General features: G+C 39.0%; 1 protein-coding gene and 1 pseudogene across 4 annotated transcripts in view; one reads left to right on the top strand and one right to left on the bottom strand.

Annotated features, from left to right (window-relative positions):
* The window catches only part of FANCC (FA complementation group C), a 314,057-nt gene that overhangs the window by 78,060 nt on the left and 209,764 nt on the right, over positions 1-26,233 (top strand). The window contains exon 1 of one of the 4 annotated variants that reach the window (XM_044940263.2): positions 13,725-13,746. The exons of 2 other annotated variants lie outside the window; for them this stretch is intronic. The gene's annotated coding sequence lies outside the window, so the exon portion shown is untranslated. Of the gene's footprint in view, positions 1-13,724; positions 13,747-18,617; positions 18,867-26,233 lie in introns of those variants that run through there. One more of the 4 variants, XM_006068258.4, reaches the window with a different exon arrangement.
* LOC123332474 lies at positions 50-25,663 on the bottom strand (annotated as a pseudogene).

Genomic DNA, 26,233 nt, shown 5'->3' with positions numbered 1-26,233 from the left:
TTCCCCTCCCCGCTCCCCCCACCACTGCCAGGCATTTTATTTGTAGGTATTACATCCCTCGGAAAAAAAATCCAAGGATTTTCCTTCCTGTGTGTTTTCATCTTGCTTTTTCGTGGTTCATGATGCCAGCTGAAGTTGTCAGTACAATGAAACCAAACTGACAGGATGGGAGCAGGTTATTCTGCCATTTTTCTAGATGTTAATCTGGGGCTGATCACTCCACACTTATTTAGCCTGCCTGTGAGGTTCACAGCAATTTTCCCAGCTCTGTGATGATCTATGATTTCAAATTCACCAATGTAACCGTGCTTCACCATCACAGTTAGAAACCTGACGATGACTTTGGAGCACAGCCTAATAAGCACCTGGCATTTGCCTCTCTTTTCAGCATTGTTGATACTCTTGAGAGCATCAGCCAGGACATTCACACTTTTTCACTCTCCTCTTTCACCCTCATCAAAAGTCTTTTTAGTTTCCTCTTTGCTTTCTGCCATTAGAGTGGTATCATCTGCATTTCTGAGGTTGTTGATATTTCTCCCAGCAATGTTGATTCAAGTTTGTGAGTCATCCATCCTGGCTTTTAGCTTGAAGTACTCTGCATAGAAGTTAAATAAGCAGGGTGACAATTGACAGCCTTGACGTACTCCGTTCCCAGTTTTGAACCAGCCCGTTGTTCTATGCCTGGTTCTAAGTGTTGCTTCTTTCCCTGCATACAGGTTTCTCAGGAGGCAGGTAAGGTGGTCTGATATTCATTCCCATCTTTTTAAGAATTTTCCACAGTTTTTTGTGGTCTACACAGTCAAAAGCTTTAGCGTAGTCAATGGAACAGAAGTAGATGTTTCTTTGGAATTACTTTGCTATTTTTAATGATCCAACAGATGTTGGCAATTTGATCTCTGATTCCTCTGCCTTTTCTAAATCCAGCTTGTACATCTGGAAGTTCTTGGTTCATGTACTGTTGAAGCCTAGCTTGAAGGATTTTGACCATTACTTTGCTAGCATGCGAAATGAGTGCAATTGTGTGGTATTTGGAACAGTCTTTGGTGTTGCCTTTCTTTGGGATTGGAATGAAAATTGACCTTTTTGAGTCCTGTGGCCACTGTTGAGTTTTCCAAATTTGCTGGCACATTGAGTGCAGCACTTAGCAGCAGCATCTTTTAGGATTTGAAATAGCTTAGCTGGGACTCCCATCACCTCCACTAGCTTTGTTCATGGTAATGCTTCCTAAGCCAAAGGTTACAATCATGCTTAAGCTGTGAAAATTTTCAAGATTTTTACCCATAGTTATTAAGCAAATAGACTCATACTCTCTCTTTGATGTTTTAAATTTTTTATCTTAACCAGATAGATATGGTTAAACTTTTTGAGCATTGCCAGACCAAATACAGTTCTTGTGGTGTGACAGGGAAGGATCAGCATCAGTAGCACATTATTAGCCCTTAGGCTGGGCACATACATACCTACATAATTAACCTGTTACTTGAGATCACCTTGCCTCGAAACAAGTGGTCTTGAAAATGAGGTAGAGAAAGGTAAAAAGATCAGACTGCTTGTGACAGGGAGAGGAACATCTGTTAGAGGAAGGGTTTAAAGAAAATCTGGCCCATGGAATTAATGCCAGAAGGCATGTGCTGCTGTAGAATATCCTGTAGTCTAAGTTGGATGAATAAACAAATCAAGTAACCAAAAAACCTTCATATTTTACATGTGAGAGGAGCTCTCCCTTATGAAATTCTTAGTTGACATTGGAAATACATAGTATCTTGAGGGTAGAGTTAGGGGGGAGACACAATAAAAAGCTTTTGTATTTTAATTTCCTGGTGGTTGAGGAGTCACATAGTAGACTTTGAAGCAGATAATACCTCATAGTATAACCAACACAAATTATCCTCTATGTCTGGAGGAAGCAAGCATCTGGCTGTCTGAATTTATGGAATTGTAACTCAGGGAACTGATTAATTTTACTATATAGGGTGTGAGGGCTGCAGCTGCTGCCAGATAATAGTTGAGATCCATTTTTTACCTTTTTCACTTTGCTCTGGCTATTTCTGAACCTTATTCTTTGAGCGTCTAGAGTAGATTTGAGTTTTGTTGAGCCAAAATTGCTCCTGTCACCATGGCCTTTAAAAAAGACTCTTTTATTTTATTTTATTATAGAGGAGTTTTAGGTTCTTAGAAAAATTGAGTGGAAAGTACAGACTGACCATATAGTTTGTTCCCCTACATATGTACAACCTCCTCCATTATCAACATCCTTGCCACATTAACTGTACATTTGTTACAGTTAATGAACCTTCATTGACATATCATAATCACCCAAAGTCCATCATTTACTTTGGGGTTCACTCTTGGTATGGTACCTGCTATGGGGTTAGAAAAATGTATAGTGCAATATATCCACCATTAGAGTATCATGCAGAGTGGTTTCACTGTCCTAAAAATTCTCTGTATCCTGCCTATTCATCCTGCCCTCTTCTCAACCCCTGTCAGCCTTTTTTTTTTTAATTACCCAAGGAGCCAGTTCTGTTATAATTCCATTGCTCTGTACAACTGTTGCACTGTACTTTGATCACAGTTAGTTCAGAGGATTTTTTTCTTCTATAAGGACTGCTGATATCTTCTTCTTATTCCTTTCCTCGAAGTAATGGCAGGTCAGTGACCAGATTGTATAACAGAGATGATTTTTCGTTTCCTGAGATTTCCCTGATAGTCTGCTAATTGAAGATACTTCTGGATATTAAATGATAAAACCTGATAATACAGCCCTAAGTAGTAAGGTTTTGCTATAGACTCATAGAGCTAGAAGGAAGTTTTAGGCTCCTACTCTCTGTTTACAGATTGTGGTCATCTCTTCCATAGATCTCAAGTACAGAAATGATGCAATTCTCCTGAGTGTCCGTAACTAAAAGAGCTATATAACTCTTGATTACCGTAATGCACATGCTGATCATTTCCTCTTTGCTCTACCTGCCTTTGAAGAATCTGCACAGACTTTAGTACCTGTCAAACACCAGTCTTTGTGGGATGCACAGCTGACCCGGTAGAAAACAATTTAGAGACTTTGTTGAATGCATTGAGCCAATTAAATTTTCTTCTTGAGAATATGGACCCTGAGGGTCTGAGTTAATTAGATGATGATGAATCCTTTGACTGAAGGATCATACGGACTTGTGACTTGGTTCTGAACTACACTGTAAAAACCATGTGCTGGTCAGAGGGAACAAAAGCGCAGAGGAAGCTAGTCTAAAGTGAGAAGCTGTAGAGTGGAGCAGACACAGAGACCCATGAGAGACGGTGGCTGGAGCTTCTAGTTTCACTTCCCATTTGGTTCATCTAAACTCCATTTTCCTTTCTCAGATATCCATGAGATCGTTTGTAGCTTTTCTGTAATGTGTTCCCTCCCCCCATTTGACTTGAACTAGTTGTGTGAATTTTTATTCTACAACTGAGATACTGCTAGTAGAATCTCATGTAAGAGAGTCTTTAAGACTCCTTGAGTTGAGTCTTATAAGGTCTTATTATAAGATCTTAAGAAAGGTCTTATTATTAGTGCAAAACAAGTGTATATCAGGTGGCCTCTAGCCAGTTAATGTTTTCTTCACCTCTAGGCATTTATTAACTCATTTACCGTGTGTGTGCTGAGTCAGTTGTGTCTGACTCTTTGCGGCCCCACAGACTGTAGCCCACCAGTCTCTGACCATGGAGTTCTCCAGGCAAGATTACTGGAGTGGGTAGCCATTCCCTTCTCCAGGGAATCTTCCCAACCCAGAAATCAAACCCGGTCTCCTGCATTGCAGGAGGATTCTTTACTGTCTGAGCCACGAGAAAGACCTTCTCTTCCCTTTTCTAGGTTAAAGAATGTCTATACAATTTCATCTTTTCTCAAAAGAGAAAAAAAAAGTTTTGTTGTTTTCTGACTCTATTCATCACATTTTTCTTCAGTCCTTTCATAAAACCTTGGGTAGAATACTAGGGAGTTGGTGCTAGGAGACTTGGATTCTGTTCTTGCTGGGACTCCAACCAGATGGATGGTCTAAGGAAGGTACTTCATTCCTCATGCCCCCTGTTACCTCTTCAATGACGTGAAAGGGCTGGGCCAAATCACTGATTTCCAACCTATAAGTCTTGCTTTCCTTAAAAATAATAGTAACAGGTTCCAGGGATTAGGATGTGGACATGTATTTTTAGATGGGGGAGTAGCATCTAGCTTATTGTAGATGAGACGGCATGCATGAACCATTTTTTAAACTTTTTGTCCCATATTCTTGATAAGATATTGACGAAGAGGGCCAAGAAATCAATCTACTTACCAGGTGGCATTTATCATACTATAGATGAAATAAATATATCTGAATGTATCTTACATAAGATATATTAAATAAATATATCTTAAATATATCTTATTCTATATTTATAGAAATATAATTCATTTCTGTAAACGCAGTCACTAAGTGAAAAGCCAGTGAAGAAAAAGCTACCTCTTAACTTTAATGGAAAAATTTATTATGTGTTTCAACCTAAGATACCCAAACATTTTGCACAAATAGACAAATATAACATTGAGCAATGAAAGCATTTGTATATAAGAAGTAAATAAAATTTTGAAAATAATTACAGTTTATACATAAAATTTAATGGTGCTTTGTTGCCTCAATAAATAAGAAAGAGGTGGCATGATAGGCTGTGGGAATTGATGGAAGAGGGAAGGAGCCATTCTTTGCAAGATGGTAGAGAGATTGGAGAAGGAAATGGCAACCCACTCCAGTGTTCTTGCCTGGAGAATCCCAGGGACAGGGAAGCCTGGTGGGCTGCCATCTCTGGGGTCGCACAGAGTCGGACACGACTGAAGCGACTTAGCAGCAGCGGCAGAGAGTCAGGTGATGAATTTTCAGGCATGTGTTCAATATCAGTAGTGCTTAGTGATAATTTTTTTTTTCCTTTGGGACTTTGACAGAACAAACTTCTGATTGTGGACACCTTTGACATCAAAGAAGAAGTATTTTTTGGTACAAAAAATAGCAAGATATAAGTTTACAATTCATATACCTCCTTGAAAGATGCTGCATTAATTGCCTGAGGCTGCTGTAACAAACAATTACCAATTTAGAGACTGAAAGCAGAAGAAAGGTATTATTTTATGGTTCTGGAGGCCAGAAGTCTGAAATCTGGCAGGACTGCTTTCCCTCTGGGGACACTAGAGGAGAATCCGGTCCTGGCTTCTGGTGACTGCCAGCAAAAGCACTTCTGAGCTCGTGGCTACATTGCTCCAATCTCTGCCCACCTGTCTCCTCCTCTGTGTGTCTGCCTCATACTCCCTGTTTCTCACAAGGATACATCTGATTTCTTTTATGGCTTACCTTGGTAATCCATTACAAGTACTTCCTTTCAAGATTTTTAATCATATTATTTGCCATACAAAGCGAGTATGAATTCACTCCTTCAAAGTAATCATTGCAGGTCCCAGGGAGACCGTACACTTGCGGGGGCCATCATTTAGGCTACTATGTATGCAATGGCACGTTTGAATAATTTTAAAAATCTTTTTGTTCTGTCATATTCTTGACGAGAAACTGCTGTGTTGAGTGAATTAATGAGTATTCTTTATCTGAAATTATAATGTCGATATGTTGCCTTTAATGATTTATGTAATATGCTATGAAATGAAAAGATCATGTAATGAGGAGAAAAAACGGAGTTATTTTCCAAAAAGTGGCCTATCTTTTTAAGAGCCCTCATGGCAAGGAGCCATCACCTGAAACCTGTGTTTGCCTACCACACTTAATCCTAAGGCTGGCTTCTATATCATGGTGAGATAGCTACGAGTGGCAGCTGGAACTCTTATTTCCTTCTTCACATCTGACAAGGAGAGAGTCTGTTCTCAGAAACTCCTGGGCTAGTGATTGAGTGTTCTAGCATGGGTGAGGGAGTGACATTTTGGACCAGACAGTTGCTGGTCTTGCGGACTGTCCTGTGTATTGTAGGAAGTGTAGTAGCACCCATGGCCTCTATGCACTGGATGTCAGCAGCACGCTCCTCTAGTTGTGACAACCAAAAATGCCATCAGACGTTGTCACAGGTCCCCTGTGGGTCAAAGTTGCCCCTGATCGAGAACCACTGCTTAACACAATCAGGGCTCATTCTTGTCTCACCAAAATCTGCTGGCTAAGAAATTTTAGGTTCCTGTTAGGGAGGAGGAATGTAGAAAATAAGTGTTGGAGAGGTAACTGCAAATGTTCACGACATCTGAAATTCTAATGAGGGCCCGAACGGGGTCAAATCTAGCAGACCTACTAAATTTTTTCTAGGCCTCTGTTGGTATATTGTTGTCCAACTCTTTGTTGTGTCTGACTTTTTGCAACCCTATGGAGTATAGCCCACCAGCCTCCTCTGTCCATGGGATTTTCCAGGCAAGAATATTGGAGTGGGTTCCCATTCCCTTCTCCAGGTAATCTTCCCAACCCAGGAATTGAACCTGCATCTCCAGCATTGGAAGGTGGATTCTTTACCACTGAGCCACCTGGGAAGCCCCTCTGTTGTCTAACATTATTTTTTAATAATATCTATTTTATATTGGACAAATAAAACCCAATATTATGTCTCCCCCCCCCCCCCAATTCTATGGGCCTGTCAATCACATGGGTTTTTTTTTTTTTTTTTCCTGCTTTATTTCTGTCAACTAGTTGGTTGCTTTTTATCTTAGAATTTGCCTCTTTCTTGTATAACCTCATTCTTTTCCAGCAAGTCTCTCTGCTGAGGTTTTCACATTCAGTTGGATTTACCTTTTCTATGACACTGCTCTTGTTTCCCGTTGCTGCGGGGCTTTAACAAGCACACCATATAGTGCAAACTGCACTTAGCATAGCCATGTATGAACACGAGAGAACTTTGATTGGAATTGTTCTAAAGTATCCTCTTTTATTCTACGAAGCAATTGAAATAGAATAAAGACATATTTATTGCTTTGAAATTTTCAATGATTCCCAAGTTAACAAATTTGTACTCTTACAGGCATCAGATGACTGGCGTTTTGGGGCGATGTGTTATTTCTTCCATGGTTGTGCCGTGTAGAGGATCCCCTCTATTTTCGTGTGTGTACTTTGGCTATGATGAAAACCCTGACAGTAACTGACGACAGAATGCACGACATGATTGGGAGTAAACATGAGTTGCTGCTTTTTCATCACACTTAAGGCCTGGTTAGAGGTTATGCATACAATGGCTCATAAACAGAGTACCCCCATTGGACCAATAAAAAGTAACAAGACTACATGACATATAAGCTAGAATTTATGTGAGCTGTTCAATTAAGTCTGGGTCAAGGATTTTGTAACTGGCAGTAACTAAGAGCTTCATGAAAGCCTGAGGGGCTACAGAAAGAGCTCTATTTTTGCCATGGCTTTTGCTTTATTCTGTATATATGCAGCATAGTAGAAACAATCTGCCTTACTATGATATTAGTTACACAACCCCCCAAACTGTCCTTCTCTGTGTATTTTCTTCTGTATTTTACTAGCAGCTCATTTGGCCTCCAGCTTTGCTGGTCTAGAACTTCTGTGTATATTTTAAGCTCCTTGAGGGAAGGGGGGCTACTGTAATCATCTTCAAATGAGTTTGAAAAAAAGCACAATTCCCCAGTCTTAGTATTGTGCCTTGTGTGGTTTAAAATTTGACTGAATGACTTGATATATATCCTTTCTAGACTCATTAGAACCCATAGGTTGCCCCCTTGAGTTTTCTCTGCTTCTTGGAAAACAGATGGGGGAAGAGATCTAGAAATAGAGTATTCACTGAGATAGCTGAAGCTGAGTAGGAGGGAAAGAGGACACTGATAGTAGCAAGACTCATTTTACTATGGTTATTAAAGCAAAAATGAGGGCAACGATTCCTTTTTCAGGAGGTCTTGGCAAGGACCCTAGTTTTAAACAAGAAAGAGACACAGCCAGTTATATTGAAATGATTTGAAGTCCATCCCTCCACAGTCATGTTTTTTTGAAGCCAAGGTAAACAGTTGGTTAGAGGTGGGTATAGAACAAGCCATTTTTCTATAAATGGATAAATTGTCCCTTGGAACTATTTCAGTAGGTGGTGCTCTTGTGCCATAATATAACAAAATTTTTAGAAAATTTCTGAGACCCTGTGGCTAGTTCTAGAGCCTTTGTCCCTCTTGATCCCCTTGAGTGACTACCAGGTATACCACTTGGGTAGCATGATGTGGGTGGTTTTAGTGAGAGATTTTATATCTGGAAGTAAGGCAAATTCAGGTCTCTTACCTTCTTTAGCTTGCCCGAGTTCTGCTTTCCAGGGGAACCTAAATGAGAGGTTCACTAACCTTTATGAAAAATTGATGACTCTTGTTCAGTCGCTCAGTCGTGTCTGACTCTTTGTGACCCCATGGGCTGCAGCACTCCAGGCTTCTCTGTCCTTCACCATCTCCTGGAGTTTTCTCAAACTCATGTCCGTTGAGTCGGTGATGCCATCCAACCATCTCATCCTCTGTCGTCCCCTTCTCCTCCTGCTTTCAGTCTTTCCTAGCATCAGGGTCTTTTTCCAGTGAGTAAGCTCTTTGCATCAGGTAGCCAAAGTACTGGAGCTTTAGCTTCAGCATCAGTCCTTCCAATGAAAATTCAGGGTTGATTTCCTTTAGGACTGACTAGTTGGATTTCCTTGCAGTCCAATGGACATTCAAGAGTCTTCTCCAGCACCACAGTTTGAAGGCATCAGTTCTTTGCACTTAGCCTTTTTTATTGTCCTGCTCTCACATCCATACAGGACTACTGGAAAAACCATAACTTTGACTATATTAACCTTTGTAGGCAAAGTGATTAGTCTAGTCTTTATCTAAACAGTTATGATATGTGTTATATATTACCAGTTTTCTGAGACCAGTTGTTCTATTGGAAATCATCTGTGATCCTCCAGATAACTTCAGATAACATCTGTTATCCTCCAGTTAACATCTGTTATCCTTTCCAGATAACTCAGGCTTTCATTCTTGTTTCTTTATGCTTCCAGACAAGATGGAATGGAATGAAATAATATGTTGTAAAGAAATTTATAAGTGGTGAAGGAACAAAGATGAAAAACATCAAGTTCAAATAGCAGCTGATAATAACTAAAGCTGACATTGAACCCTGTTGGCATTAGCTCCTTGTCTCAGTTCTTTTGCTGTATGTATAATGAGTCCATTGGTCTGAAGCTGGTTGTGATACCATGACGAACAAGACATCCAAAGAAGTCCATGTTAGGTGCTGCTGGCAGAAACATGGTGGGCAAGAAAGAGAAATTTAAATCCAGACTACATATCATTCCAGGTTGGACAAATCTCATGTTGCTAGAAGTTTTTAGAGACATTTAAGGTTCTGCTTTTTCAGGAAGTTTTTTGTCTCTAAAATGAAAGACAGTCACTTCACTTTGTATCCAGCAGCTGTTAAGAAAGTGGCAAAATGTTCATGGGATTTTTGCCTCAACATGAGCATGCTGCTCTGAGCTGCTTAATTCCCCATTGTCTCAGCTGCAGCTCTAGCGACTTGCCTCTTGAGCCTTGAAACCCAGCAGATCCAGTGATGTTCAGGGTGCTTTCTGGTAGCTTTTGAGATTTTCTTTTGACAGTTAATATTTTAGTCTGTGTGGGTTTTAAAAATTGATTTATTTACCTGATTATTATTATTATTTAAGTTGGAGTGTACTTGTTTTACAATGTCATGTTAGTTTCTGCTGTACCACATCTGCATCAACTATTAGTATACATATATCCCCTCCTCCATAGGCCCCCCTCCATCCCACCCTTCTAGGTCATCACAGAGGACAGGGCTGAGCTCCTTATATATCTGTAATTATTGAAATTGTCTTTTTCGGTATTTAGAATGTACTGTTAATCTAAGAACTCATGTATTTCTTGAATATTTCTTGCTTTTATCTCTTTAAATATTGTTTCTCTTCCATTCTCTTCACTTTGTTTTTTTCTGTTTTGCTGTGACACCTTCTAGATGTTTGTGAAACTAACCTTCATGTTTCCTAACTTCTCTCTCATAATTTTTGATTTTCTTTCTGGGCTGCATTCTGAGTGAGTTTCATAGTATTGTCTTCAAATTTTCTAGCTTTTTAGTTTTGCCTAAAGTATCTTGTGTACTGCATTTTTAATTTTAATGACTGTATTCTTCACTTAAATAATTTTTAATTGATTCTTTTTTAATCATCTGTTGTTTTAACTCAGAGTTTGTGCTTTATAATTTCTTATTTTTAATTAGGTTTTTAACATCTTAAATACAATTATTTTGATTTTTAATTGAAATATAATTTACTTACAATGTTGTATTAGTTTCAGGTGTATATCATAGTGATTTGATATTTTTATACATTACAAAATAATGACCACAGTAAGTCTAGTTACTATCTCTTACCATACAGAATTATTACAGTATTACTGACTATACTCACTGTGCTGTATATTGTATTCCCATGACTTATTTATTTTATAAATGGAAGTTGGTAGTTCCTCTTAATCCCCTTTACCTATTTTGCTCTTTCTACTTACTCACCTCTCCTCTGGCAACTACTAGTTTTTTCCTGTGTTTCTATGAGTCTTTTTCTGTTTTGTTCTATTTGTTCATTTGTGGTGTTTTTGTTGTTGTTGTTCAGTTACTTAGTCGTGTCTTACTCTTTGCAACCCCTGAACTGCAGCATACCAGGCTTCCCTATTCTTCACTATCTCTCTGAGTTTGCTCAGGCTCATGTCCATTCAGTCAGTGATGCCATCCAACCGTCTCAATCTCTGTCACCCCCTTCTCCTCTTGCCTCAACCTTTCCCAGCATCAGGATCTTTTTCAATGAGTCCACTCTTCATATCAGGTGGCCAAAGTATTGGAACTTCAGCTTCAGCGTCAGTCCTTCCAATGAATATTCAGGATTGATTTCCTTTAGGATTGAACTGGTTGGATCTTGCAGTCCAAGGGACTCTCAAGAGTCTTTCCCAGCACCACAGTTCAAAAGCATTAATTCTTCAGTGCTCAGCCTTCTTTATGGTCCAGCTCACATCCGTACATGACTATTGGAAAAACCATAACTTTGGCTATACGGACCTTTTAAGACTCCACGTATAAATGAAATTTTATGGTTATTTGTCTTTTTCTATCTAACTGATTTCACTTAGCATAATATCTTCTATGAATAGATCCACCCATGTTGTTTCAAATGGCAAGGCTTCATACATTTTTATGGCCGAGTAATACTACATTGTGTGTGTGTCTGCATCCGTGCTTCTCCGTTGTGTGTATGTGTCTGTTTGTATGTGTCTCACATCTTTACTCATTTATGTATTAATGGACTTCTGGGTTGCTTCCATATTCGACTATTGTAAATAATGCTGCAGTGAACTCTGGTTTGCATATATCTTGTTGAATTAGTGGGGGGTTTTTTGGATAAATACCCAGAAGTGTTATTGCTGGGCCATATGGTAGTTTTATTTTTAATTTTTTGAGAAACTTCCATACTATTTTCCATAGTGGCCGTACCAATTTATATTCCCACCAACTATGTACTAGGGATCCTTTTTCTCCACGTCCTCACTAATATTTATACTTTGTTATCTTTTTAATGATAATCATTCTGACAGGTTTTGATTTGCATTTCTCTGATGATGAATGATATTGAGTATATTTTCATGTGCCTGTTGACTGTCTCTGTGTCTTCCCTGGAAAGATGTCTTCATGTCCTTTATTTTTTTAATTGGATTTTTAAAAATATATCAAGCTGTATGAGTTTCTTATATGTTTTGTTTATTAACCCCTTATTGGATATATCATTTGCAAATGTCTTCTCCCATTCAGTTGGTTGCCTTTTTGTTTCGTTGATAGTTTCCTTTGCTGTGTAAAAGCTTTTTAGTTTGATGTGGTCTCATTTGTTTATTTTTGCTTTTGTTGCCCTTGCCTGAGGAGACAGATCAAAAAAAAATTCCTAGAAACCGATGTCAAAGAGCTTACTGCTTGCTTTCTTCTAAGAGTTTTATGGTTTCAGGTCTTAAATTTAAGTCTTTAATTCAGTTAAATATACTTATTTTGTTGGACTATTTTATAATATTCATTTCATCTGAAATGAATTAGTGGTTTGATGGCTGATTTTGTTAGTTGCCTTTATTGGGATTAGATTTCCTCATGTACTTTAGAACTTTGGTTGAATGGCATGTTTTGAATGCAGCATATTTTTTAATTGCTTTCATTGATTCATTTTCTGCCCCTCTTTCTCCCTCTCTGCTTAGTCTTCCTTGTTTAAAGCAATTTATAGTTGTCTCTGGGGCTTTCATGGAGCCCTAGTCCAGAATTGCCGTGGTGTTTCAGTTACTTGGGCAATCACAGGCTGCTTCATTCAATTCCTCATCTCTGGCTGGTCTGTGTTCTCCCTCCTCCTTAGGCCACAGCTCCATATGAGATAACCAGTCTTCTTTCAGGAATGGAGGAGCCCTCCTCCAGTTTCACCTCCAACCCTGCCTCAGGTAGGATGCTAGGTCTGACTCTGTTCTTGGTGGGTTATGGTTAGTTTGAGCAAACTCCGGGAGATAGTGAAGGACAAGGAAGCCTGGCATGCTGCAGTCCATGGGATCACAGAGTAGGACTCAACTGAGCAACTGAACTACCACCAGCTTTTGTAGGTTTCATGCTTCCAGTTACAGTGCTTGTTTTTGGATCCTGAGCTTAGGAGGCTAGAGGCTTTAACTCTGAGGATTTACTCCACTCTGTTTCTGCCTCATACCTATTAGACAGAAGTTTTTCTATTGTTTTTGAACTTGCTTGCATCCTCTTGGTTTTCTCTTCTTGTTTCCTCCCTCTTTGCTGTGCTTGGGGCAGAGGGGATCTATCAAGGAGTGAATTTACTTGCCATCTTAACTGGAGGTCACATGGGCTGAGGGTTTAAAGGAAACAAAGTGAGATATTTGGTTTTACATAGTACTAAAAGCTAACCACAAAAATGCTTTTCTGTTTCAGTTCAGTGACCCACAGCATACAATCATTTAAACTCCTCCTTCAGAGGCTTGCAGACCCAAAAAGATGAGTGGGATTAAGCAGGTGGGATTTATTAGGATGCCATGGTTCTCTACAAGGATTTCACTTTTTATTTTTTATTTTGATGGTAACTTTAAGAATTCAATTGTTTCCAAACACCCACAGTTCTAACTAAATAGTGTCTTAAGATGTCAGAGCCTGCAGTTGTGTTTGTCTTGGTGCCAGGTAGCACTGCTTTTAGATGCTGAAAACCGAACAGAGGTGAAAATGTAAATAATATGTGTGAATGAGAGAGTGAGTGAGTGCTGTTCCTGGCCGGCTGGGGTGCCCCTTTTTGATGCTGTCTGCAGCATTCCATGTTTTCTTCTCTCCCAGCCCTTCCCAGAAAGAATTATGTTTTATCTGTTTGCAGTTCATGATTTCCTCATTAGCCATGGGTTGCTTGAGAGGAAATGGGAATGCTGCCATTTTTTTATTTGCAGTGTTTTTAGAGTTCCTGTCATATGGTAGTTTTCCAATAAATATGTGGGATTTTTTGTTTTTGTTTATTTAGTAATAAATTATGAGTAGAACCAAGGATGGAAAGAGGCAGAAATAACTTGGAGCCAAGTTACTAATGACAAAGGCAAGAAGATTTCTAATATTTTAATATCGAATGTGCTTCTCAGCCCATTTTTCTTCCAGTCTTACTGAAAGCTTGCAGTCTTACTGTCTGTCAGTTAAGAGAATTGAGGACAAGAATGCAATGAAAGTAAGTCACCACTATTTCTAACAGAATGTATGTGGGAAGACTGATACTTCTCAAGTCTCAGTGATAGGTCCTTGCTGCTCTGATGGAAAACAAGGTCAGGAGTTTCTATCTGAGCAGCTTCAAAGGCAAGCAGTCCTAAAGGGATGTTTCTATTTGGAGGCCAGATCCAGAGAGCATCTCGTTTTCCCACGTGGCTTGGGGCATGGATGGGAGAATGGAGCTCAGTAACCCCTCAGAAAGTTATCTGCTAGGTTAAATTTCCTTAATTCTTTGCAAAACTGAGTGAAGAGTATGTACACTCTGCACCTGGATTGCAGTTGCCTCCTCTGATTTCTTTGGTCCAGGTTTTGTTTATGATTGGGGTTTGTTTGAAATTATCTGCAAATTTCAGGTCTGTGTTTTTGATTAGAGTGTCTCAGAGACAAAACACTCCTGACTCAACAGAGAAAAAGCCAGCTCCTCCTAGTGGAATTTTTCTTAAAACCTCATTGTTTTAACAGGAAAATGTGTATCATTTGTTTCTTTCATAAGCACTTTATGGGAGCAAGAATACTTTATTGTGAAATTTTTTAAAGAAAGCTACAAATACATGGACAAATTTATCAATCCTGCTTAAAGTAATGAAGCAAAGAAACATTGAAAAGTAAATTAAGAATACTGGTATCAGGGTTTCAGTAAGGAAGAGGAAGGATATTGTCAAATTTAAGCATAGTTGAGCATAAATTTCTTAACTTTATATTTGATTATATTTAATGGAGGTTTTAAGTAGTTTCTGATAAGGCCATTGTACCCCTAGTTAATGACATTGACTGGAGGCTAGATATTTGTCTCTTTTCCTTCTTTCATAAACACTGTGTTTTCTAGCCTTCTGTCCGTAAATCTCTGTGTAGTGCTTATTTCATGGGAGAAGTGACTTCAGTTGATTCAAACTCAGGGAAAATGGGGGGAAAAAAACCCAAAACAGTGCTTTTTATCAGGTTGCCACTGAGTAGGTTATGGTCTATATTTGGCAAATGTAGACTTACCTCTCATACTGGGAGATTGTGCAGACCAAATGAAAGTAATTTCAGAACCTTTTGGCCACCCTGACATGTATATAATACACAGCCATTTTTGATACTATGAGATTTATAGTGAACTTCGTTTTAAATGTTGACAATATGGGAACTGCATGTCTTTCTGTCAGCCCCAAAGCCAGCATTTTATCTGAGTCTCTCCTCTACAGCAGCCTTAGTGGATTTGTTTGTTTACTTATTTATTCACATGTTTGGTCAGCAGATATTTATTGAACTTCTACTGTATGCCAGCTACATACACAGCCTTGGTTTTCAGAATGTGTTCAGCAAACTAGGTTCTGAGGAGATGTGCCAGCGAGAACACATTTGACTGTAAGAAAACCCAATAAAAGGTGGCTTAAACAAAAAGGAAGATTCCAAGGTTGGCTGCTTCATTCCCTTAGCTGTGCTAGTGAGGGGACCCAGGTCCATCTTTCTGCTTTGCTGTTTGCAGCATGTTAGATTGCTTACTCCTTGAATCCCTAGGTAACAAGAAGATTGCAGTGTATAATACAGGGGAAAAGTGAATTTATCCACTAATATTCTCCAGTGGAAGCTCAGTTCTTATTGTCCAGAGTTGTATAACATTGCCCATTCCTATAGTTAGTTGAAAGCCAAATGGAAATACCATGACTGGAATACACCAGCCATTCTTAAAATGTGATGTTGGGTATCTCTGAGAACTTTCAGAAGACTGATGAGGGCAAAACCGTTTTCATAGTGGTGCTAAAACGCCATTTGTGTTTCTTACTCGAATTTTCTCACTAGTCTACAGTAGAGTTGTTAAGAGTTCTTGATTTATGGTGATGTCATTGCTCTGGAATGTATTCCAGCTAGTGGAATATATTCTTGGGTTTTAAATTTTTCTTAGTTTTAATTTCTAATGTGGTAAATATTGATATATATAACTCACATAAATAAAAGTTGTCAGTAATGCCCTCAGTGATGTGTATGACTATAAAGGGGAGTCTGAGAACAAAATGTTGAGATCCACTGGTCTCATTAATCAAGATTCACCCCTGGTGAGAAAATAATAGCAAATGAAACAACTGACAAAGGATTAATTTCTTAAATATACAAGCAGCTCATGTAAGTAAATACTAGAAAAACAAACAACTCAATCAAAAAGTGAGAAAAAGACCTAAACACACGTTTCTCCAAAGAAGACATACAGATGGCTAATCAGATCAGATCAGTCGCTCAGTCGTGTCCGACTCCTTGCAGCCCCATGAATCGCAGCACTCCAGGCCTCCTTGTCCATCACCAACTACCGGAGTTCACTCAGACTCACGTCCATCGAGTTAGTGATGCCATCCAGCCATCTCATCCTCTGTCGTCCCCTTCTCCTCCTGCCCCTGATCCCTCCCAGCATCAGAGTCTTTTCCAATGAGTCAACTCTTCGCATGAGGTGGCCAAAGTACTGGAGTTTCAGCTTTAGCATCATTCCTTCCAAAGAAATCCCAGGGCTGATCTCCTTCAGAATGGACATGTTGGATCTCCTTGCAGTCCAAGGGACTCTCAAGAATCTTCTCCAACACCACAGTTCAAAAGCATCAATTCTTCAGCGCTCGGTCTTCTTCACAGTCCAACTCTCACATCCATACATGACCACACGAAAAACCTTAGCCTTGACTAGACGAGCCTTTGTTGGCAAAGTAATGTCTCTGCTTTTGAATATGCTATCTAGGTTCGTCATAACTTTCCTTCCAAGGAGTAAGTGTCTTTTAATTTCATGGCTGCAATCACCATCTGTAGTGATTTTGGAGGCCAGAAAAATAAAGTCTGACACTGTTTCCACTGTTTCCCCATCTATTTCCCATGAAGTGGTGGGACCGGATGCCATGATCTTTGTTTTCTGAATGTTGAGCTTTAAGCCAACTTTTTCACTCTCCACTTTCACTTTCATCAAGAGGCTTTTTATTTCCTCTTCACTTTCTGCCATAAGGGTGGTGTCATCTGCATATCTGAGGTTATTAATATTTCTCCTGGCAATCTTGATTCCAGCTTGTGCTTCTTCCAGCCCAGCGTTTCTCATGATGTATTCTGCATATAAGTTAAATAAACAGGGTGACAGTATACAGCCTTGATGAACTCTTTTTCCTATTTGGAACCAGTCTGTTGTTCCATGTCCAGTTCTAACTGTTGCTTCCTGACCTGCATACAAATTTCTCAAGAGGCAGATCAGGTGGTCTGGTATTCCCATCTCTTGAAGAATTTTCCACAGTTGTGATCCACACAGTCAAAGGCTTTGGCATAGTCAATAAAGCAGAAATTGATGTTTTTCTTGAACACTGTTGCTTTTTCCATGATCCAGCGGATGTTGGCAATTTGATCTCTGGTTCCTCTGCCTTTTCTAAAACCAGCTTGAACATCAGGGAGTTCACGGTTCACATGTTGCTGAAGCCTGGCTTGGAGAATTTTGAGCATTACTTTACTAGCATGTGAGATGCGTGCAATTGTGTGGAAGTTTGAGCATTCTTTGGCATTGCCTTTCTTTGGGATTGGAATGAAAACTGACCTTTTCCAGTCCTGTGGCCACTGCTGAGTTTTCCAAATTTGCTGGCATATTGAGTGCAGCACTTTCACAGCATCATCTTTCAGGATTTGGAATAGCTCGACTGGAATTCCATCACCTCCACTAGCATTGTTCGTAGTGATGCTTACTAAGGCCCACTTGACTTCACATTCCAGGATGTCTGGGCCTAGGTAAGTGATCACACAATCGTGATTATCTGGGTCGTGAAGATCTTTTTTGTGCATTTCTTCTGTGTATTCTTGCCATCTCTTCTTAATATCTTCTGCTTCTGTTAGGTCCGTACGATTTCTGTCCTTTATGAGCTCATCTTTGCATGAAATGTTCCTTTGGTATCTCTGATTTTCTTGAAGAGATCCCTAGTCTTTCCCATTCTGTTGTTTTCCTCTATTTCTTTGCATTGATCACTGAGGAAGGGTTTCTTATCTCTTCTTGCTCTTCTTTGGAACTCTGCATTCAGATGTTTATATCTTTCCTTTTTTCCTTTGCTTTTCACTTCTCTTCTTTTCACAGCTATTTGTAAGGCCTCCCCAGACAGCCATTTTGCTTTTTTGCATTTCTTTTCCATGGGAATGGTCTTGATCCCTGTCTCCTGTACAGTGTCATGAACCTCATTCCATTCTCATCAAGCACTCTATCTATCAGATCTAGGCCCTTAAATCTATTTCTCACTTCCACTGTATAGTCATAAGAAATATGATTTAGGTCATACCTGAATGGTCTAGTGGTTTTTCCTACTTTCTTCAATTTAAGTCTGAATTTGGCAATAAGGAGTTCATGGTCAGATAGCTAATAGACATATGAAAAGATCCTCAAACATTGCTCATTATTATTGGCATACAAATCAAAACTACAATGAGATATCACCTCACACCAGTCAGAATAGCCATCATCAAAATGTCTATAAACAACAAACGCTGGGGAGGGTGTAGAGAAGAGGGAGCCCTCTTGCACTGTTGGTGGGAATGTAGATTGATACAGTACTGTGGAATACAGTATATGCCGTGCTTAGTTGCTCAGTCATGTCTGACTTTGTGACCCCATGGACTGTAGCTCACAGGCTCCTCTGTCCATGGGGCTTCTCCAGGCAAGAATAGTGGAGTGGGTTGCCGTGCCCTCCTCCAGGGGATCATCCCAACTCAGGGATCAAACCCAGGTCTCCTGTATTGTAGGCATATTCTTTACCTGTCTAGGTCACCAGAGAAGCCCAAGAATATTGGAATGGGTAGTCTGTCCCTTCTCATGGGAACTTCCTGACCTAGGAATTGAACTGGGGTCTCCTGCATTGCAGGTGGCTTCTTTGCCAGCTGAGCTACCAAGGAAGCCCAGAAGACAGTATGGAGACTCCTTAAAAAATTAGGAATAAAACCACCATATGACCCAGCAATCCTGCTACTTGGCATGTACCCTGAGGAGATCAAAATTGAAGAAGACACATGTATCCCACTGTTCATCACAGCTCTAATTGCAATAACTAGGACATGGAAGCAACCTAGATGTCCATTGACTGATGAATGGATAAAGAAGCTACGGTACATATATACAGTGGAATATTACTCAGTCATATAAAGGAATGCATTTGAGTCAGTTCTAATGAGGTGGATGAACCTAGAGCCAAGTATGTCCAAAAAAGAAAAACAAATATCATATACTGACACATATATACGGAATCTAGAAAGATGGTACTGATGAAATTATTTTCAGGGCAGCAGTGGAGACACAGACAGAGAACAGACCTATGGATATAGGGGAGGAGGGTTGGGGAGGAAGGAGAGGGTGGGATGTGTGGAGAGAGTAACATGGAAACTTACATTACCATATGTAAAATAGATAGCCAATGGGAATTTGCTGTATGACTCGGGGAACTCAAACTGGGGCTCGGTAACAACCTGGAGGAAGTGGGATGGGGTGGGAAGTGGGAAGGAGGTTCAAGTGGGAGGGGACCTATGTATATCTATGGCTGATTCATGTTGATGTTTGGCCGAAACCAACACAGTTCTGTAAAGCAATTATCCGTCAATTAAAAAAAAAAAGATTCACCCCTGGTATTTGGGAAGATCCCAGCCTTCCCCAAGACTCAATAGCTATGAGATTTCTGGACAAAACTGATTCTCTTAGCAAAGAAGCAGTAGAGGGGTTAAGGCTATTGGATGGGCAACCAGCAGTGTTTATGGAATTATTCTGAGGGAGGGGGCTTTGGTTGAAGGGCATGACTGGAATGCAGGATGTGCTCCAGGTCCTACCTCAGCTTTGACTGGAGTCACTGCTGGTCTATTCTTTTTTTTTTTTAATTGTGGTAAAATAGACAAACCATAAAATTTATCATTTTAGCCACTTTTAAAAAGTGTGCAGTTCAGCAGCCCTGAATTACATTCACATTGTTGGGCAGCCATCACCACCATTCATCTCTAGAATATTTTCATCTTCCCATCTGAAGCTGTTTACCCATTAAACAGTAAATCCCTGCCTTCTCCGTTTCTCTCAGCCCCCGACAACCACCATTCTGTTTCTGTCTCTATGAGTTTGACTACTCTGTAAGTATCTCCTATTAGTGAAATCATATAGTATTTGTCGTTTTGTGTGTGGCTTATTCCTCTTAACATAATGTTAACATTGTATGGATTCAGGGTTCATCCATACATGTGTCAGAAACTCCTTCCTTTTTATGATTGAATGATATCTCACTGTATATATTTATATATTTAGTTTACCCATCCATCTTTTGGTGAATATTTGGGTCGTTTATACCTTTTGCCTATTGTGTATGCTGCTATGAGTATGAGGAAAAAATTATCTATTTGAGTCTTTACTTTCTATTATTTTGGGTATGTAATAGAAGTCGATCAGATGGTAATTCAATGTTTAATTTTTTAAAAGTAACCACCATACCATTTTTACACAGCAATACTATTTTGCATTTCCACTAGCAGTTGAGGTTCCAGTTTCTCCACATTCTCACCAGCACTTGCTATTTTTTTTTTTTTTTTTGATGATAGCCAGCCTAAGGGGTCTAAAGTAATATCTCATGGTGGTTTTGATTTGCCTTTACCTAATGATTAGTGTTGAGCTTTAAAAAATTTTTTTTTTCAATTTTATTCAAGTATAGTTGATTTACAGTGTTCTGTTAATTTCTGCTATACAGCAACATGATTCAGTTATACATGCACACACACGTACACATACATATGTATTTATTCTTTTTCATATTCTATTCCATTATGGTTTATCACAGTATACTGACTATAGTTACCTGCCCTATATGGTAGGATCTTGTTGTTTATACATTCTGTATGTGATATGTGACAGTTTGTATCTGCTAATACTTATCTCCCAATACACCCCTCCTCCACTTCCTTTCCACCTAAGCCCTAGGATGTCTCTAGATGGACCTGCCACATGAGATGTGAAAGTGTCATTCAGTTGCAATGCTAATTGAGCGCCAGAATATCACAGGTTAGATTATAGAGCGTGTATTTTTTCACCCTGAAGCTTAGTAACTTAGGAGAGGAAAATAATGTCACATAACGTTAAACGAGAGGCTGAAGTTGCTCACGCCACTAGTGGTCACTGGTCCTAGCACTGTGGTAGACTCAACATCCTGTGCATCCCTGCCTGTGGCTGTTTGACGTTGAGGCTGTGTAAATACTCAGGTATTAACACACAACTTTAGGAGCCTACTTTGCTTTCTGAAAGATAATTTGAGAACCACTCTTTTAGGGCAGTCCCTTGCCAGGTTCTTAACACTGCTTGATTACTAAATTAAGGGAAATGTTTTTATTTTTAATGAATTAGGGCACTTTGCTCCAGTCTATCTCCTATTTGTTTATTTTTTGTTACCTTTCTTCCAACAGTGCTTAAGTGTTTTGATGCTGTTATTTCCTTCTTCCAATCTAATGAATTATGCTTGGTGAATTCCTCATACCTTGTGTAAACATTTCTATGAAATTTTTGGTTATATCCTTTTTTCCAAAGAAAAATAGCACTAAGTCGTGTCCAAGTCTTGCGATCCCATGAACTGTAGACTGCTAGTTTCCTATGTCCATGGGATTCACCAGGCAAGAATACTGAAGTAGATTGCCATTTCCTTCTCCAGAGGAACTTCCTGACCCAGGAATTGAACCCAGGTCTCCCACATTGCAGGCAGATGTTTTACTGACTGAACTACATGTGAAGCTTTTCTAAAGAAGCCAACGTAAATGGGGAACTTTTAGCCCTAAAGTATTACCTCTCTCACCTGCTACACTCTGAATCTGAGCCCTGTCAATTTGGCAACTTTCAGTATGAACCTTTATAGACCCTGTATCTTTGTGCCATAGTGATTTGACTTCATAAAAAAGTGCTTTAGCAAGCAACAAAGTAACTTTTGACCAGTTTATAAATGAGGGGGAAAGGACAAATGCCCTTGATCCAAACCTGAGACATTTGGACTCTCTTTTCAGTATCTCAGATGTTTGAAGGACCCCAAGGCTGGTTTCCCTTGTTACTTTGTTCCTTCCCCTCCCACCTCCTGCTTTCCTCTGATGAGCAGGAAACAGGGACATGAACAAGCACATGGGAGTCTTTCACAGGTTAGTCACTTCTATTCGGATGTCCAGGTCTTTCTGCTCACAGGACTGTTACTTTAGTTCAATCTACATGAGAATTTCTGAAGCTGATTTTATTTTCTTTGGGAAGCATAAACTGAGACTAACAGTTACTGTTAATTTTAGTCTCTGTATGTGGAGAAGGTGAAAACATGATTTGATTCTGTATATTTAAGAAATGAAAAGGGAGATTTCCTTCTAACTGTCTATGCCCTTTGCTTTTGCTATATTAGTACATATTGGGGGGTTTGTGTGTATGGAAAATGCTTGATAAAATCCTGAGTTTTGAAGAAATGTCATTGATCATCCACCTTTCTTTTATGCTCTTAAATAAAAAATGCTAAATAATATTTCATTAGTTGTTTGTATGAAATTAATATAGGCAGAGATATCCATGTGGGCATATATACTGAAAAATTAACTTTAGAAATAATTAGAAAACTATGATGATATTACTTTTTTTCAGAGAAGGAGTTGTTTGCATCTTCCAGGTGCCTAGCAGCATTAGTAACCTGGGACCACTTTAATTAAGTTTTGGTTTCATAGCTAGGCTATAGTCTCTATGTTGACGCGTTCATTTCTGGGCTACCCATGGTCTCAGGGTGCATCTCTGTGGGTGCAGTCCTCATTGTGAGGTGGTTTACCAGGACTTCACTTTGACAGGCTTGGCCTCCTACTTTTACTCTCTAGTAAAGTTGTCAAAAGAGCTGCTTTGCCATTTAACCACCTCTGCAGGATTGGAAAAGTCTCCTTTGGCCTGTGCAACCTTATGTGCCAAGATCTTGCTCTGAAAATTCCACAGTCTCTTGCTGATGATGATTTTGAATTATGTTTGTATGTTTCACATAGCCTTATAGAGTAACTTTCAGCAGGAAGGTTGGTCTTAACTCTAGTCTGAAATAGAACTGAAATTGGGTACAATTTTAACTAAGTATGTTTACATTAAATATAGTCTGTATCGTACTTTTGTCTGCCTCACCTATCCTGGTTAATCAAGAGAACGTGTTATAGATTTTACCTCCAGCCATTTTAGAGTGGCTAAAAGAGCCTGATAAAACGTAAAAAGTTAGCAGTACTTTTGTCAGTTTCACAGGATTGTGGAGGCATACTTCGGAGTTTCAAGGAAAATTTTGTTAATCTGACTACCTAAAAATATAAAGCTTCTAAACATCAAGAAATATAAACACAGGAGAATGGATAAAATTAGAAAAATCAGTATTTATCATCCTCTAATGGACCTAAAATGTCATCAGTGGATTCTAAAGCCATTAGCGAAAAAGTGGTGGTGAACTTTATAATGGATGGATTTGGTTGATAATACCTGAAACCACTCATCAGTTTCAACATTATGATATGTGAGACTACCAAATTATGTATTCCTTCTCAATTAATTTGAAGAACACAAATCCACAAGTGAAATACTCTTGCAAAGGAATTGACTCTGAATCTAATGAACCCTCTAGATCTAGCTGTCAGTTTATGAGCAATAAAGAAGAGAACAAAACACATCACACAATACCACAGGAATGCTAAATGTACAAGTATGAGAAATTCTGTAGGTCATATGTGTTGGTTTCTCCAGGGGTTAAATGAAAAGGTTAAAACAAATAAAAGTGGGATACTTGTTACAGGTTCGAGATTTACATTGTTTTGTTACAGCTTAAAGGAAAGATATCAGTATTGACTGCATGCAATGTGTTGATGTTGTTTGGATTGTAATATAAACAATCCAAATATAAAGGGAATTTTTTAAGAAATCTGAACATAGAAGGGCTGTTAGATATTATTGGTGGCTTTATTGGATATGAAAGAGATGTAGTTAAGTTTCTTTTTTTTAAAGTCTTTTAAAAAAAGATATAAATAAAGGTATTTTGAGTAAAGTGATATGGTATCTGTGCTTTGCTTTAAAAATGGAAAATCTCGATAATTGTTTGAACTGGTTAAAGGGTACATAGGGTACATTTGGCTGTTTTCTCTACTGTTTTTTTTTGTATACTGGAACATACTTATTGAGCAGTTCCCAAAAAAAAGAGAAGAATAAACATCATAAACAGAATTTCACTTGTGCCCCATAATTTGTGTTTTGAGTGAGATCATTATAAATTACTCTCCTTATTGAGTGAAAGTATATGGTTTATGTCAGATCAAAAGTGCATAAACTTGTTTTATCTGTATAGTGTATTTCCTAGTTGTTAGTTGTATCTGTTAGACCCATGTAACTCTTCCAGTTCTGAGGAGGCAAACCTTAGTCTCATTAAAACTATGCAGAAGAGAAGGGAAGTTCTTCAGAGCAAAAGTGAGGTGCATATGTAGTTGTCCCTCTATATCTGCAAGGTGTTTATTCTAGGACCTTCACAGATGCCAAAATCCACAAATGCTCAATTCCCTTATATAAAGTGGCATAATACTTGTATGTAACCTATACACATTCTTCCATATACTTTAAATCATTTCTAGATTACTTAAAATACAATGTAAATGCTATATAAATAGTTGTAAATATAAGATAAAAGTTATGAATATAGTAGTGGGTGCATGGTAAATTCAGGTTTTGTTTTTTGGAAACTTCTGGAATTAAAAAATTTTTCTATCCATATAGATGCAGAACCTGCAGATAAGGAGGGCTGACTATACATTAAAAGAACAGGATAGGGTGTTGGGGGGCAAAAACAACAGATATATCCACTGTCTCATGTTGGTTACTCAGGACATTCAAACCTATTGCTTTCCATACACAGAATTTTTAAAACACTTTCCACTAACATAATTTAGCTCTCTCTTCCTTCCAAAAAGGGAGATAATTCAAAGTAATGCCTGGTTAATACATTTAGCTTCAAGTCCAAGAGTTCTGGATAATGTCAGTTACTCTTCCCATCTTTGTTATTTTTTGTAAATTATAGATTTTTAGCAAATCTATCCACTAATAATATACTTTATATATGCAGTAGTAGAAGGGGAAATAAAAGAGAGGGGAATTTTTAAAAGTTATATGACATAGCAAGCAAGACATATACAGATAGCATCCAGAAACCTCATTCATGCATTTTGACCAAGCAGGCGTAATTTGCACATGATGATAGAGTGCTGCTGGGTACACCCAGCTTTGTGGCTTGGAGATCAGTCCAGTCACTGAGGGCTGTTATAAGCTTTTTCCAGAATCCATATCTTCCACACAGGTTTTCAAGAGCATAGGGTGTCGTAGCTGACCAGAGCTGGGTCATAGCTGAGTGGCAGAGCACTTCAGTATGGACAGATAAGCTGTGTAGTGATTGTTGCTCTGGGCCCTACCCATATTTTCTCTTTTTGTGGCAAATGGATAAGCCAATGAGTGGTCTGAAACCCATGTAGTACATGTTACCTTTAGAATCCCAGAGGTATCAGCCAAGCATTTTGCCTCTTAGTGGGTGTGAGGTAGGTACAGCAGTTATCATTCACCTTATTTTTGTTTGTTTATTATTTTGAGTCAGTAACTAGTACACATGGCATTAAATTGAAAAAGTGCAAAAAAGTGTACAGTAAAATTACAGAAAAGATTTCCTTTCCTGCACTTACCATCCAGCTACCTCGGTCTCCACAATGGAGGCAACCTCTGGTACTGGATTCTTGTGTATCTTCATTTTAAAGGACACATTGTCATCTGACACAGATCGTTGGATTATAAGAAATTTCTGAAGTGGCAGACCCTGTATGTTCATGTAATTTGTATCCCACCATATGGAGTACAGACAAAGCACCTGTATCTTCATACTTTCCAGGTTCTGTCAGCCTGGTATCTTCACTGTGGTAGACCAGTGTAATGTGCTGTATCTGGAGTTGATATCTCTGAGGCAGGTAAAAGGCAACTGCTTTCTCATATCCTCAGTTTATCCCCATGGAGAAATGGAGATAACCAGTTCATAACTGAATTCTAGGTGCCAAGAGTATTAATTTGCCCCAGTCAGGACTCACATCTAAAAGTGCACCTTGAGTTGGAGTAACCACTTGATTATCACAATGTAATATCACTGACTAAGACCCATTGGCCCCTCATCTGGGAAGTGGGGTTCTCTGCAAATCTTCAGATGTTTGACTGTTTTGATAGTCCAGTGGTTTCACTTAGCCATTCCTACTAGAATATCTTAATGATTCAGGGCCCTTGTGTGAAGGTGATGCCTCATTGATCTGTATTACCTTCTTCCATGGACTTCTGGTTTCCAATTCCATAATAGGATCAGGAGTTTCACTGCCATTTTACCTGACTTGGCCTAGGAGCAGTTCTAAATTCCCCTCCTTTCTGCAAAGGTGTGTTGTCTGCAGCCCACTATCTGGTATCAGTT

Source organism: Bubalus bubalis, chromosome 3 (assembly GCF_019923935.1).
Source record: "Bubalus bubalis isolate 160015118507 breed Murrah chromosome 3, NDDB_SH_1, whole genome shotgun sequence".
NCBI lineage: Eukaryota > Metazoa > Chordata > Mammalia > Artiodactyla > Bovidae > Bubalus > Bubalus bubalis.
The sequence above is the reverse complement of the archived record's forward strand: the minus strand, read 5'-3'. Positions and strand labels throughout refer to the sequence as shown.